General features: G+C 40.9%; 1 non-coding gene across 1 annotated transcript; it reads right to left on the bottom strand.

The window, feature by feature from the left end:
• Positions 1–11,624: 11,624 nt before the first annotated feature.
• On the bottom strand, positions 11,625–11,754 carry LOC118660887. Its single transcript, XR_004969077.1, has one exon. It is a non-coding gene; the product is annotated as a small nucleolar RNA SNORA33 (small nucleolar RNA).
• Between the last annotated feature and the right edge of the window lie 534 nt (positions 11,755–12,288).

The raw sequence follows: 12,288 nt of genomic DNA, 5'->3' as shown, positions 1-12,288 counted from the left end.
TACTTGCAAGCTAATAAGTTAACATGGTGCAGTTTGATGAATGCTGGCAGGTCACAAAAGGAACCAGAGACGGGGGACTACATTACTCACAGCAGTAGCAGTAGCCAGAGTACCATCATTTGTGCCGGTTCCCCAATTCCCACAGCGTGATGCAGAGAGGGCCTGGTGACCCTTGCATACACAGTGAGTTGCATTACAGGAATGGAATCTGAGCTTGGGGAGCCCAAGTCTTTTATAAGGACAGTTAGCCTGCTTGACTTTTGCCCTGAAAAGAAACATTCTCTTTGTTAGCGTGGGCAGTAAACAGAATTGCCCTTTGCTCCGGAGGGAGAAATTATCTCTGTCCTCCAAGGCTGCTAGTCTACAGATACCCTAGAAGAGGACATCTGGGACAACAACAGTAAGTGTCTCTGCTCAAAAGGCGTGCAGAAACGTGAGAGATCCGTGGAGAAATGTCTCCCACCAGTAAGAGCTGTTGGGCGTTCGTGGGAGGGAGAAAGCTGTATGTGAAAGTAGCTCCCCAAGAATTTCCAGAGGAGGAAGACTCCTAAAGGACTAGGAGTGGGCATTCTAAGCCCAAGATTCAAAATGAGAAGTTGGGAAGTGTAGCAGAGGACAGGAAATGTCTTGGGCAATAAATAAAGCAGAGTTGTTTTAGCAGAAAGTTTGTGAACACAACTGGAATAGCTATGGAACCTGGAAGTGGCTGAGTTTCTGGAATTTAATCCTCTAAATATGATAACTTACAGAATGGATTCCAGACACTGCACATGGCATTTTACATACAACAACCCGTGAAATATAATTGTCTTGTTATAGGTAAGGACTTGAGGCTCTGAGAAGTCAAGTGACTTGCTGGTAAGTTTGGAATCAGGACCCGAACTCGGTGCTCTCTGCCATCTAAGTCCATGGTCTTTTCATTCCATTAAAATAAATGCTTATTGACCTGGCTGATGCTAAGTGGTTAGAGCATTGGCCCATGCACTGAAGGGTCAAGGGTTCAACTCCCTGTCAGGGGCATGTACTTGGGTTGCAGGTTCAATTCCCAGTCCCAACCAATTGTGTCTCTGGGACATGACAGCCTGCAAGCAAGGACACGGGGAGATGCTGTGCCAGAGTCCAGGTAGGGGACACAAGAGGGTCTGATAACAGTGGCATGAAAGCAGGAAGATGACTGGCTTTAGAAAGTAAAGATGGGAAAATAGCTGAAGATGACTGAGCAAATTCATGACTGAGGGAATGATGACACCATGGGGAAAATGAGGGACGTGGGCAGGCAAGCCAGTTTTAAGGGCATGTGACAAAATGGCTTTATTGCCTTATTATATGATCAAAATCCTAGGGGGGTGTTTTTTCCTAATAAATAAAATGTATTGGTAACTTCCTATTATATTAATAAAATTAAAATAGCATCTCAGATTGAAATACCGATTTTTTAAGAGAGAGAGAGAGATGTACTTTTTTGGGGGGAGGTGGGGGTGGGCGCGGGGGGTTGCAAACTAAAACACAACTGAAGAGTCACATTTGCCACCAGCAGTTATGCAAAGGGAAAATGACAGCATTGTTGTTGTTCCTTGGCCCTCCTGCAAGCTTGTTCTCCGGTGGCTGAGGACATAACACTGCATGTGATACAGAAGGCATCTGGGAAATGCTTAAACAATTTTCTCCGTCCTCCCCCTGTCTATCTGCTGCCTCAGTGTTGGACTCCTCAGGCTGAAAGTACATCAAGTCCTCACTCATTGTTTAAATTAGGAAAATCATTTCAACTCACACATGGTCTAGTTTTTATTTTTTTAAAAAAAGTATAAATATAGTTTTATTTATCAAATGACTTCTTATCTTTACTTTTTTTCTTTTTTCTTGGTAGCGAGAGCTGGGAACAAAACCATGAACTGCCCCTATAATAAAAGATTCTAATCTCTGTTAGGAACGCGTGAGGCCGTGTTTACAGCAGGGAAGTAGTTAGAAAACCAAGCTTTTTCCGATGAAGTCTTGTGCCTTTGCTGCTTTTATTACAACCTAGAAGAATGAAGCTGCATGTCTGGTTTGGCATTTTTTAGCGTGACCTGATGCTCTTCCAGATTTTCACACTGGAGCTAAGGTGGTCTCAGCTGGTGAATAACCGGCTTCCACACTATGGCCATTATGTGGGCTCTGTGGTTGGCTCGGCGATATTCCTCCCACCTCTGCCCCTGCAAGGCCACCATGTGGCTTAAGGTGACCCTGGCAGGACTAAGCCAATGAGTCGTGCAAGCCCTGCCTACACAAAAGAATCGCTCAGGGAGACCAGAAAATGTGGGGAACCGATATAGGGTTCAGCCTCGGACTGACTGCTGGCAAAGTCACAAACAAGTCCCAGTTTAGAGGGCTCAGTCCTCTTAGCATAATTAGGCTTGACCTTATAACACTCCCCAGATATTACCTGGGAATCTAATGGGCTGAGGGAAGTGCAGGAAGTGTAACTATGGTCAAAACAGATGAAACTCACATGAACTGTCTAACTATGGTAACCACTGCCTTGTTTACCTCTGAGTATAAAAGGTCAGTGCGCCTGAGCACAGGTGGAAGTCCTTCCTCTTGAGTTGGACTTACCCGCCTGGCCCCCCAATATTCCCAAATTATCTCTTGTCTTTTCTCTTTCATTTGTGTGCACCTTCTCTTCCAGATCCTGAACCCTGAACCACGCAGGATGTGGAGGGAAATATTTACAACAGGAAAACATCTGTACTGGTGTCTGAGCACCACCCTTAGGCCATTTAAATCTGATCCCGGGGTGGGGCCTGGATAATCCTGATGGCCAATGAGGGTTGAAACAAACTCATCAAAGCCAAGCCCTCTTTGCTATCCATGAAGTCTGTGCTAAAGGTGCTGGGAACTCAACTGCCACTGGGAAGATTTAGAGGGATCGTCTAGAGCTGGAAGAAGGACTAACACCTTCAGGGCTGGTCCTCAAGTCAATGGTCGAAATGGGTGTTTACATTTGGGTTCAGTCTTGCCAGCAGTAGTAAGGAAAATCATTATGAGGAAACCAGCAAACTGGGGGTACAGGGATCATCCAGGGTCCTGGAGCTGGTAAGTGGAAGAGCCCTGAGCCTTCAGGACTCGCATTTCTGGGTTACAGATGGAGGGAATCTGGTTCATTGTTGCCATTGGCTTTGAAGTTAAATCAGACAAAAGCATGGTACAGTTTTACTTGCCAAAGCACTCAAGATGCTATTTATTTCTTTTCTTACTAATGTTGATGCTAAAACATACATCCAAAAATGAGAAAAATATGCTTTATTTCTTCTGATGAAAATATTGATGATATTTGTTCTACTGTATTTATATTTAACGGATTCATTGAATAATTTCAGAGAAAGGAATAAAACTGTAAGGTAGGTCTCATCTATTGAGGATAGGAATCATCAGAGTGATGGGACTAAAACAAATCTTAGAAATCATGTAACCTGCTTCCACATTTTTCATTTATAAAACCTGAGAATCAGAGCTGTTAAGTAGATGTCATGTTTCTATCAGCAGTGCCAGGACTAGAATCCAGATACCCGCTGCCTGGTTGGTCTTCTTTCCACTATTCTGGATATCCTATTCCTGGACCTGTCATTAATTTTGCAAACCGTGTTAGGACTCATTGCCTCATTGTCTCAAGAAGGAAATTGGACAAAAGCAGTGGAAGGCTGCCACCTTTCACAATATATCTGCATCTTCCATATTTTAAAATTAGAGCAAAACAAAACTGGCCACAAATAGGGGGTGACATATGCAACTACATGTACCTGGCCCCCTCAGCACTTAACAGCACAGCTGACAGAGATGCTAATAAGGAGATGAGATGCCTCGGGACCATTGATTCCTGCTCTGGAGAGAGTAAGATGGGGAGGTAGCCCCGCTACTTGCTGCAGGTACGAAAGCAGCACCAGCGCAGTGTTCTGAGTGCAGCTGAAAGGAAAGACCCAGCACAATGGACTCCTCCCAGAGGCCACCTCTGGGAATCGGTGAGAACATTGCCATGTCCACGAAAGTGCTTACAACTGGCAACCGACTGCATCAGGCATGCTCTGCTGCCAGCAACAGATCAGACATACAAGGGACTAAAACAGTCATGAAAGTCAGAGGTAGGTCACCTGTAGCTGATACAGTGGCTTTGCTCCATGGGGTCCTCAGACTCTCAGGTTCCCTCCATCTCATTACTCCACAGAGGCAGCCTCTATTTCAAGGTACCGCATGGTCCAAGTTGGTTACTCCAGCTTAAGGCATGACCCAAAAATGTCATCCAGAAGGAAAAAGCAGAGGACAAACAAAAAGATTCGGGGGGCGGTACGTGGTGATCTTTGTCGTCTTCTGAGGAAGGTTCCCACAAGCTGCTCTTTGATGATTGTGATTATATCTCATTGGCCAGAATTTAATCACATGGGCACATCTAGCTGCAACGGTGGCATGACAGTGTAGTTTATTCTGGTCACCCATGTGCCCATCTAAAACGCCAAGTCTCTATGATTCTGAGGAAGGAGAGAAGGGATGATGGAGGATGGCCAGCAGACTCTACCGCTGACAGATAGCATTCCAGTGGACATCTGTGCTGGGCACTTGGTAGCTAAAAAGCAAGCCAAGCCCTATTCAAGGTGTCAAATAGTAACTGACATTAGACTTAACAAGACTTTAATTGAAACTTTGACTCATGCCATTCAGTCTGGAGAACTAGCTGCCAAGTACAAAGGAATCTCCTTTGCACGGACAGCTGTCTTCAGAAATTCCTTAGCTCCTCTTCACTCCTGGCCCTCACACTTAGCATAATTCTGAGATGGCTTTACTTGAAAGAAAAACCATCCAGTGAGCTAGACGGCTGATGGAAACAGCAGGTCACCAGAGAACAATGGGGCCATGGAACCATCATCTGATGACATCATTGCAGAGACATGTGTTTTCCCTGGAGAGCCATTTACCCCATTAAAATTTCATTTCATCTCTCCTATCATAGGGGGCATTGGAAGGATTACATGACATCTTTTTTATAAACAAACATTACGCTGGAACACAGAGAAGGCAAAACAAATGCAGTTATAAATAGAAAGGGGATATAGGAACATTTCCAGGAAAATGTAGGCGTCTTATAAATGACCATGACTGAACTTCTCTTGCAAAAAGATTCTTGTGCTTGTCTTAGAGACAACAGAAAAGTCACAGGAGGATAACTATATCCCCTCAAAAATGAAGAAGGCTCCTTCTAGCACCTCAGGCTTTCTAGAACCCCACTTTGAGTTCATCGAAATGCAATTTGAGTATTTTTTGACATATCACAGAACCTGAACGGCATGTCCCAGTCGCATCTAAAACCTCACAATTTTGTTCTCTGGGTCTAAGATGAACTGGAGTGGAAAGGGATTTATGAAAGTGGCACAGATTACCTGCCCTAAAGTGGGTAGGGTGTTTTAAAGGGGCAGGGAAAGAGATTAAGTGAATCCGAAAGGGGACACCACTGATACAGTAGGTATAGAGTAAAAGTCAAAAGAGGACTTGACAGAAGAGAATTAAAGGGCAGAAACGCAATTTAAAAATAGACCGAATGAAAAAGGACCTTCATGAAGTATGTATATTGCACTTCAAAATATGTCTCAATGCAATGCCCACAACAATCATTTGACCCTGGTAGAGTTAATATTATTTCCTCATCATCCCAGACAAAAAAATAAAATGCTGATGTGTAAACAGGAGGTTACATAACTTACTTAAAGCCACATGGCTAGAAAGTGGCACCACTCGCCGCTCTCAGATCCAGATCTGTGGCTACAGCTGGCGGAGTAACGGGCTTCTTGCTCAAGGCCCCTTCCCACCTGGTTGCTGGCCATTTGCTGTTCTCTCCCTCGGCATGGCAGTCTGTTCCTCCTGTCTTATGCTCGTCCCTGGGCTTGGACTGTCCATTCTCAGAATGGCTGCCCCACCCGGCTCTTAGCTAGACCTTTGCAAAGTGGTCCTGATAAGCCTTGACAGAGTGACCCTATCAGATCAGCTTCCCGAGGCCTTTGAATTCTAACATAGTATTGGGGGCGGGGCATGGGATGACACTGCCAAGACGGCATTTCAAGTACTGCTAACTAAAACAGTGGGTGAATTGTTTGGGGAGGAATGGGTCTTATTCAACATTTTTCTACTCTAACATCCAAAAAAAGCTAAACCGCTGAGCACCTATCCATTTATTTTTTTAACTTAGTAATATCTGACAAGTACAAAACCAAAGATCTAATACAAGTAGACTTTGATAGTCATTTTAAAAGTCCTAATAAACTGAAAAATGCATACACTGCTGGTAGACTATAAATAAGTACAATTGCTTTGTAAAAGGTGAGCATTTTATTATAGAGTCAAACCCATACTTACCATACAACCAGAATCCCATTCCTATATATTTATCCTGGAAAAATGAAGATATATGTTCATATAAAGACCTGTAGATGAATGTTTATAGTAGCATTATCCATAATAGTCAAAAACTGAAAACAACTATAATGTCCATCAAGTGGATAAATATTTTTAGACCATGCATATAAGAATAGGAAACTACTTAGACATAATACTACTTAGACATGAGTAGGTAAAAACTATATGTGCAGCATGGATGGAATTCGGACTACTGTGCTCCATGGAAAAAGGTAGACACAAAGGAATATACACCACATATGATTCCATTTATATGACAGTCTAGCACTGGCAAAGCTATAGAGACAGAAGTTAGAGCAGTGGTCTCCAGGGGCTAGGGATGGAGTAGGAGATTGACTGCAAAGAATCAAATACTAGTAGAACTTGGGGGGTGATGGAAATGTCCTATATCATTATCGTGGTGTGGTTACAAGACTTTACACATTTGCCAAAATTCATCAGACTGTACAATTTTTTTAAATATTTTTTTTGCCCTGACTGGTTTGTCTCAGTAGATGGAGCGTTGGCCTGCAGACTGAAGGGTCCCGGGTTCGGTTCTGGTCAGGGGCATGTGCCTTGGTTGCGGGTACGTCCCGGTGGGGGATGTGCAGGAGGCAGCTGATCGGTGTTTCTCTCTCATTGATATTTCTGACTCTCTATCCCTCTCCCTTCCTCTCTGTAGAAAATCAATAAAATATATTTTTTAAAAATATATAATATAATAATATAAATAATTATAAATTATTATAATTATAATATAACAAATAATCATAATATAATATGATATTTTTTTAAATATATTTTTATTGATTTCAGAGAGGAAGGGAGAGAGAAAGATAGAAACATCAATGATGAGAGAGAATCATTGATCAGCTGCCTCTTGCACGCCCTCTACTGGGATCAAGCCTGCAACCCGGGCATGTTCCCTTGACCAGAATCGAACTCAGGACCCTCCAGTCTACAGGCTGATGCTCTATCCACTGAACCAAACCAGCTAGGGCCAAACTGTATAATTTTTAAAGTTAATTTCATTTTATATGTGTTACTCCTCAGTAAATTTAACTTTAAAAGTGTATTAAAGAAAAATGTGTTTGAGATTTTTTGAATCTCAAGTCTAAAAAAAAATGTTTAAAAAAGAACTTATGGCTGAAGCCGGTTTGGCTCAGTGGATAGAGCGTCGGCCTGTGGACTGAAGGGTCCCGGGTTCGATTCCAGTCAGGGGCATGTACCCGGGTTGCGGGCACATCCCCAGTAGGAGATGTGCAAGAGGCAGCTGATTGATGTTTCTCTCTCATCGATGTTTCTAACTCTCTGTCTCTCTCCCTTCCTCTCTGTAAAAAAAAAAAATCAATAAAATATATAAATAAATAAATAAATAAAATAAAAAATAAATAAAAAAGAACTTATGCATCTTTGCTATGACAGGCACTTTGCTAGGATATAGGAAAACAGAGATGAAGAACATAGTCCCTGACTTCAAGGAGCTTATAGTGCAGCAGAGGAGAGAGGGGCAGACAAAGCCACTGCACTGAGGAATAAGTGCATTGGTGGAGATATGCACTGTGGGTTGAAGCCACAGTGGAGTGTCTAAATCCACGTTCTGGGAAGGATGGACTCCCAGGGAGACACTTGAGCTGAGCCAAGATACTGGCAGCCTTAGCCAGATAGGAGAGAAGGAAATCCTTCCTTAGGAAGTGAAAAGTACAGAGAGAGAGAGGAGGTTTTAATGGATCCACTCTAGTTTTGAAAATGAATAATATAATGGATAGGAGAAATTTTAGACAATATGAGCCCTGGCCAGGTGGCTCAGTTGGTTGGAGTGTTGTCCCATATACCAAAAGGTTGCAGGTTCGATTCCTAGTCAGGACACATACTTAGCTTGGGAGTTCAATACCTGGTCAGGACCTGTACATGAGGCAACCAATTGATGTTTCTTTCTCTCTCTTAAAATCAATTTTTAACAAAAGCATATCCTCAGGTGAGGATTAACAACAAAATTTAGGCACTATGTCAGAAAATAAATGCCATGGCAGTGAGACCTATTAAAATGTGAGTTGTTCTTTCTAAGGAAGTGTAGATGTTCTTGATAATTCAGAAAAGTGAATTCAGAAAATAACAGGACTGCTACATATGAGAACGTGCATTCTTTGCTTTAGCACAATGATCTATCAATTCTTTAGTGACTCAAAGATCAACACAGACTTTAGTGATCTGTTCCATTTCTAATATCTACTTCTTTACTACTTCATGTCCTATCTGTTTACTTCCATTTATTGATTTAATAGCTTGACTTCAACTTTCTTCTTCCTATTTTTTTCACCTTTTTAAAAAATATTAAACACGCAAAAATCTGGTTGTCTATCATACTGTATCATTGTGGGACACACAGATATCATTTAGCATAACGGGTTCCTTCATAGTACAAAAGTCTCTTCCCAAAGAGGCAACAAAAACAGTACAATCCAATCATCTAACAAAAGCATATATGTCTCCTCATAAAGCAGGTGCCTGCAAGTTACTCCATAATACTCCTACTTCTATTCCATTGGCCAGAACTTAGTCACATGGCCATACCTAGCTGGAAGGAACAATGAGAAATGCAGTCTTTACTCCAAGCCAGTGGTTCTCAACCTTCCTAATGCCGCGACCCTTTAATACAGTTCCTCATGTTGCAGTGACCCCCAATTTCATTGTTACAAATTGAACATAATTAAAGCATAGTGATTACTCACAAAAACAATATGTAATTATATATGTGTTTTTCCGATGGTCTTAGGCGACCCCTGTGAAAGTGTCATTCGACCCCCAAAGGGGTCGCGACCCACAGGTTGAGAACCACTCTCTAAGCAGTCAAGTGCCAGCAGCTAGAGATGAAAAGAATGGGTACTGTGGGATAATCAGGAGTCCCTGAATCAAAGATGAGATCCCCTATCCTTCAGAGTACTGGGGCCATAGAGATAAGGCATTTTCTAGTTAAAACATGAACTCTAGAACTTACTTATCAAAATCTTCTTCTGATTTAGAACCACTTTTAATTTCTTTTTTTATCCAATATAACCCTGGAGCATTGCAGGTTACTTTACAAAGTACTAAAGTCAGTTCCTGGCACAGAGTAAGCGCTAGATAAATATTGGCTTTTTGTCATGAAGCCATAAAACTTCATAGCAGCAAAAGATATAGTAATTGAATCTAATCTTCGCCCCCTCTCCTGACCCCTCATGCAGATGTTCACTTACAGTCTTGGTAAGCTAGTTAAAAATAAGGAGGTGAATTTGGTACAATAATGCTATACAAAAGCAAATAGCATTTAATAATATGTAGGGTGTCCCCCCTCAAAATGTATATACACACTGTGAATAATTATAAAAGCAGTGTATATTAAAATACATTTCATTTTCAAAATTGAGCTATCAGCGGTTAAAATGTGTATACATTTGGGGGGGAACAACTTGTATTTCTAAAATGGGGGAAATGTCTTTGGTAGAGGTGTGTTTTCTTTTTAAAATATTTTTTATTCCATTAAATTCTGTCTCCGAGGCCTTCCTTAAAGCTTCTGGGCAGGTGGCTTGTCAAAGGTGCCTCGGGTTTTCTGCCTCTACTAACCGCAGCTTTTTGTGTGAATTCTTTCCTCATTTGCAAAGGTTAATGTTTGTATTCCTGCATGTGACAGTGCCAAAACTTTCTAAATAAAAAGTTCTATTTGTAGATGTATATTTTCTAATTGTTGATCATTAATTTATTATAACAGGCACATTTTTTTTTTTTAACAAATTGGCTCCATTCTTGGTAACAAAACAAAATTAGTTGCCTTTTCCGGTATTTATCCAGTAGTCTCTCCCAAATTTGCACAGCAATATATGAACAAGAATTACTTTCTTTTATAAATTCAGGTTTTTATAGCCAAGAATGTCACTAAAAACTGGGTGAGAAAATACTTTCTGTACAGCTTTCTGTGCACCTTTTGCTGTGAACCACAGTTCAAGGATTACCATTTTATTGTGTATGTAGTGTTCTATTTTGGTAGATACATCCTGATGGCTAATTTTGCAAGACAGACCTGAGAAAACCTAGATAAGATTATTGCTCTGTTATTTTATTTTATTAGAAAACATCCTGAGTAATTTCCATAGCATCAAAGTACCCGGAGGGGGGGGGGGGGGCGAGTAATAACTACATATTTCCATTAATTGCAATGTAATAACAAATAAATACTAGTGAGGACATTTCCATTGGATTTCATTTTTCTAGAAAATTAAATAGAAAACAGCATTGCAATTTACTTAGGAACAAACTGTTCTGAGAACTGAATTTATAATGAGGCCAAAGACTTAATCACCTTAATTATTATACAAAGGAAACAAATTAGCTTCCAAACCACCTCAAAAAGGAGTCAATCAATAGAACTTGGACCACTTTAAGAAACGAATTTACCTTTTGGGCACTCTCAGCAAAAGTAAAATCAAGTGTTTCCTTATCCACTAATAGGTGTAAAGTGTTAGCAATGTTTATGACATCTTTGTCTCACAGCTGAGCACGGTCTAAAATCAATAACTCAGATTTTATTCCATCTCTTATCCTTCCAAAGACCTCATTATCACAGGAAGTAGCTCCAAGGTCTCCTTCTAAGAATAATCCTTCTCTCAATCTCCTTTCCAAGTTGCTTATTCTTTCCAAGGTTAGATTGAGACCTGTAGGCAAACTGGAAGCCAAATAATTTCATGCCACCTTCAAACCATAATTTGTAAATATCTATTCAGCACACAATGTCAGTGGTAGGAAGCTGATGACCTAATGAGAATGCTAAGCCCTTCAGAAGAAGTGACACTGGATATAACATAGCACTTTAACTTACTTGGAAATGTTTCTTGAGTTGCAATTTTTTCATCCCTTCATGTATTAGTGATGAAAAAAAATGTAACCTACATCACCACAAGTCAAATGCCATACACCTGTTGTATTATGTTTGCCCGGACTTCCATACAAAATACTGCAGACTGGATGACTTAATGACGGAAATTTATTTTCTCACAGTTCTAATGGCTGGAAGTCCAAGATCAGAATGTTGAAGGTTTGGTTTCTTCTGAGACCTCTCTCCTTGGCTTGCAGATGGCTGCCTTCCCACTATGTGTTCACATGGTTGTCTCTCTGGGTGTACACCTAAGTGGTGTTCTCTGTATCCTAATTTCCTCTTCTTCTTTTTTTCTTTCTTTTCTTACAGCCATTTTCAGGGACCTTAATGACTTCCATGTCTTTAACGCTTGTAACATGGCTTTACTATTGCCAGCTTTCTCTGAATTTCTGCAGAAACACATTCAGGTCAGCAGACTCACTGGCTGGCTTCCAATCTCCTCTTCTTATAAGGACACCAAGTATATTGGATTAGGGCTCACCCTATGGACCACACTATAATTTAATTAACTCTGTAAGGCCCTATTTCCAAAATTTGGTGACATTCTGAGGTACTGGGTGGGGAGGATAGGGCTTCAACATATGAACTTGGGGAAGACATAATTCAGCCCATAACCACTGACTATCCTGGAATGTTAAAAACAGACAGGGAAGAATCTTATTTCAACCCCTGACTTTTGGTTACCAAGTCCTAAAAGTAACAATCTGACATAGCATTTCAGACTTCACTTTTGGATTCCAAATCATTTCCTTCTACACAAGAAATTTGCAGAAACAGAAGGAACAAAAGATTCATTCACTGATTTACTTCTACTTGCTAACAGTGTCCTGAGAAGGGGAAAAAACAGCAAAATAGTCCTTGCTTTTGTTAAGTGCTCATTCTCTGCTGAGCTTCCTTTGGGACTTTAGGAAGGTAACCTCTGGGGAGATACACTAAAGGCTTTTAAAAAATGTTTTTTTCCATTC

Source organism: Myotis myotis, unplaced genomic scaffold (assembly GCF_014108235.1).
Source record: "Myotis myotis isolate mMyoMyo1 unplaced genomic scaffold, mMyoMyo1.p scaffold_m19_p_7, whole genome shotgun sequence".
NCBI classification, from domain to species: domain Eukaryota; kingdom Metazoa; phylum Chordata; class Mammalia; order Chiroptera; family Vespertilionidae; genus Myotis; species Myotis myotis.
The sequence above is the reverse complement of the archived record's forward strand: the minus strand, read 5'-3'. Positions and strand labels throughout refer to the sequence as shown.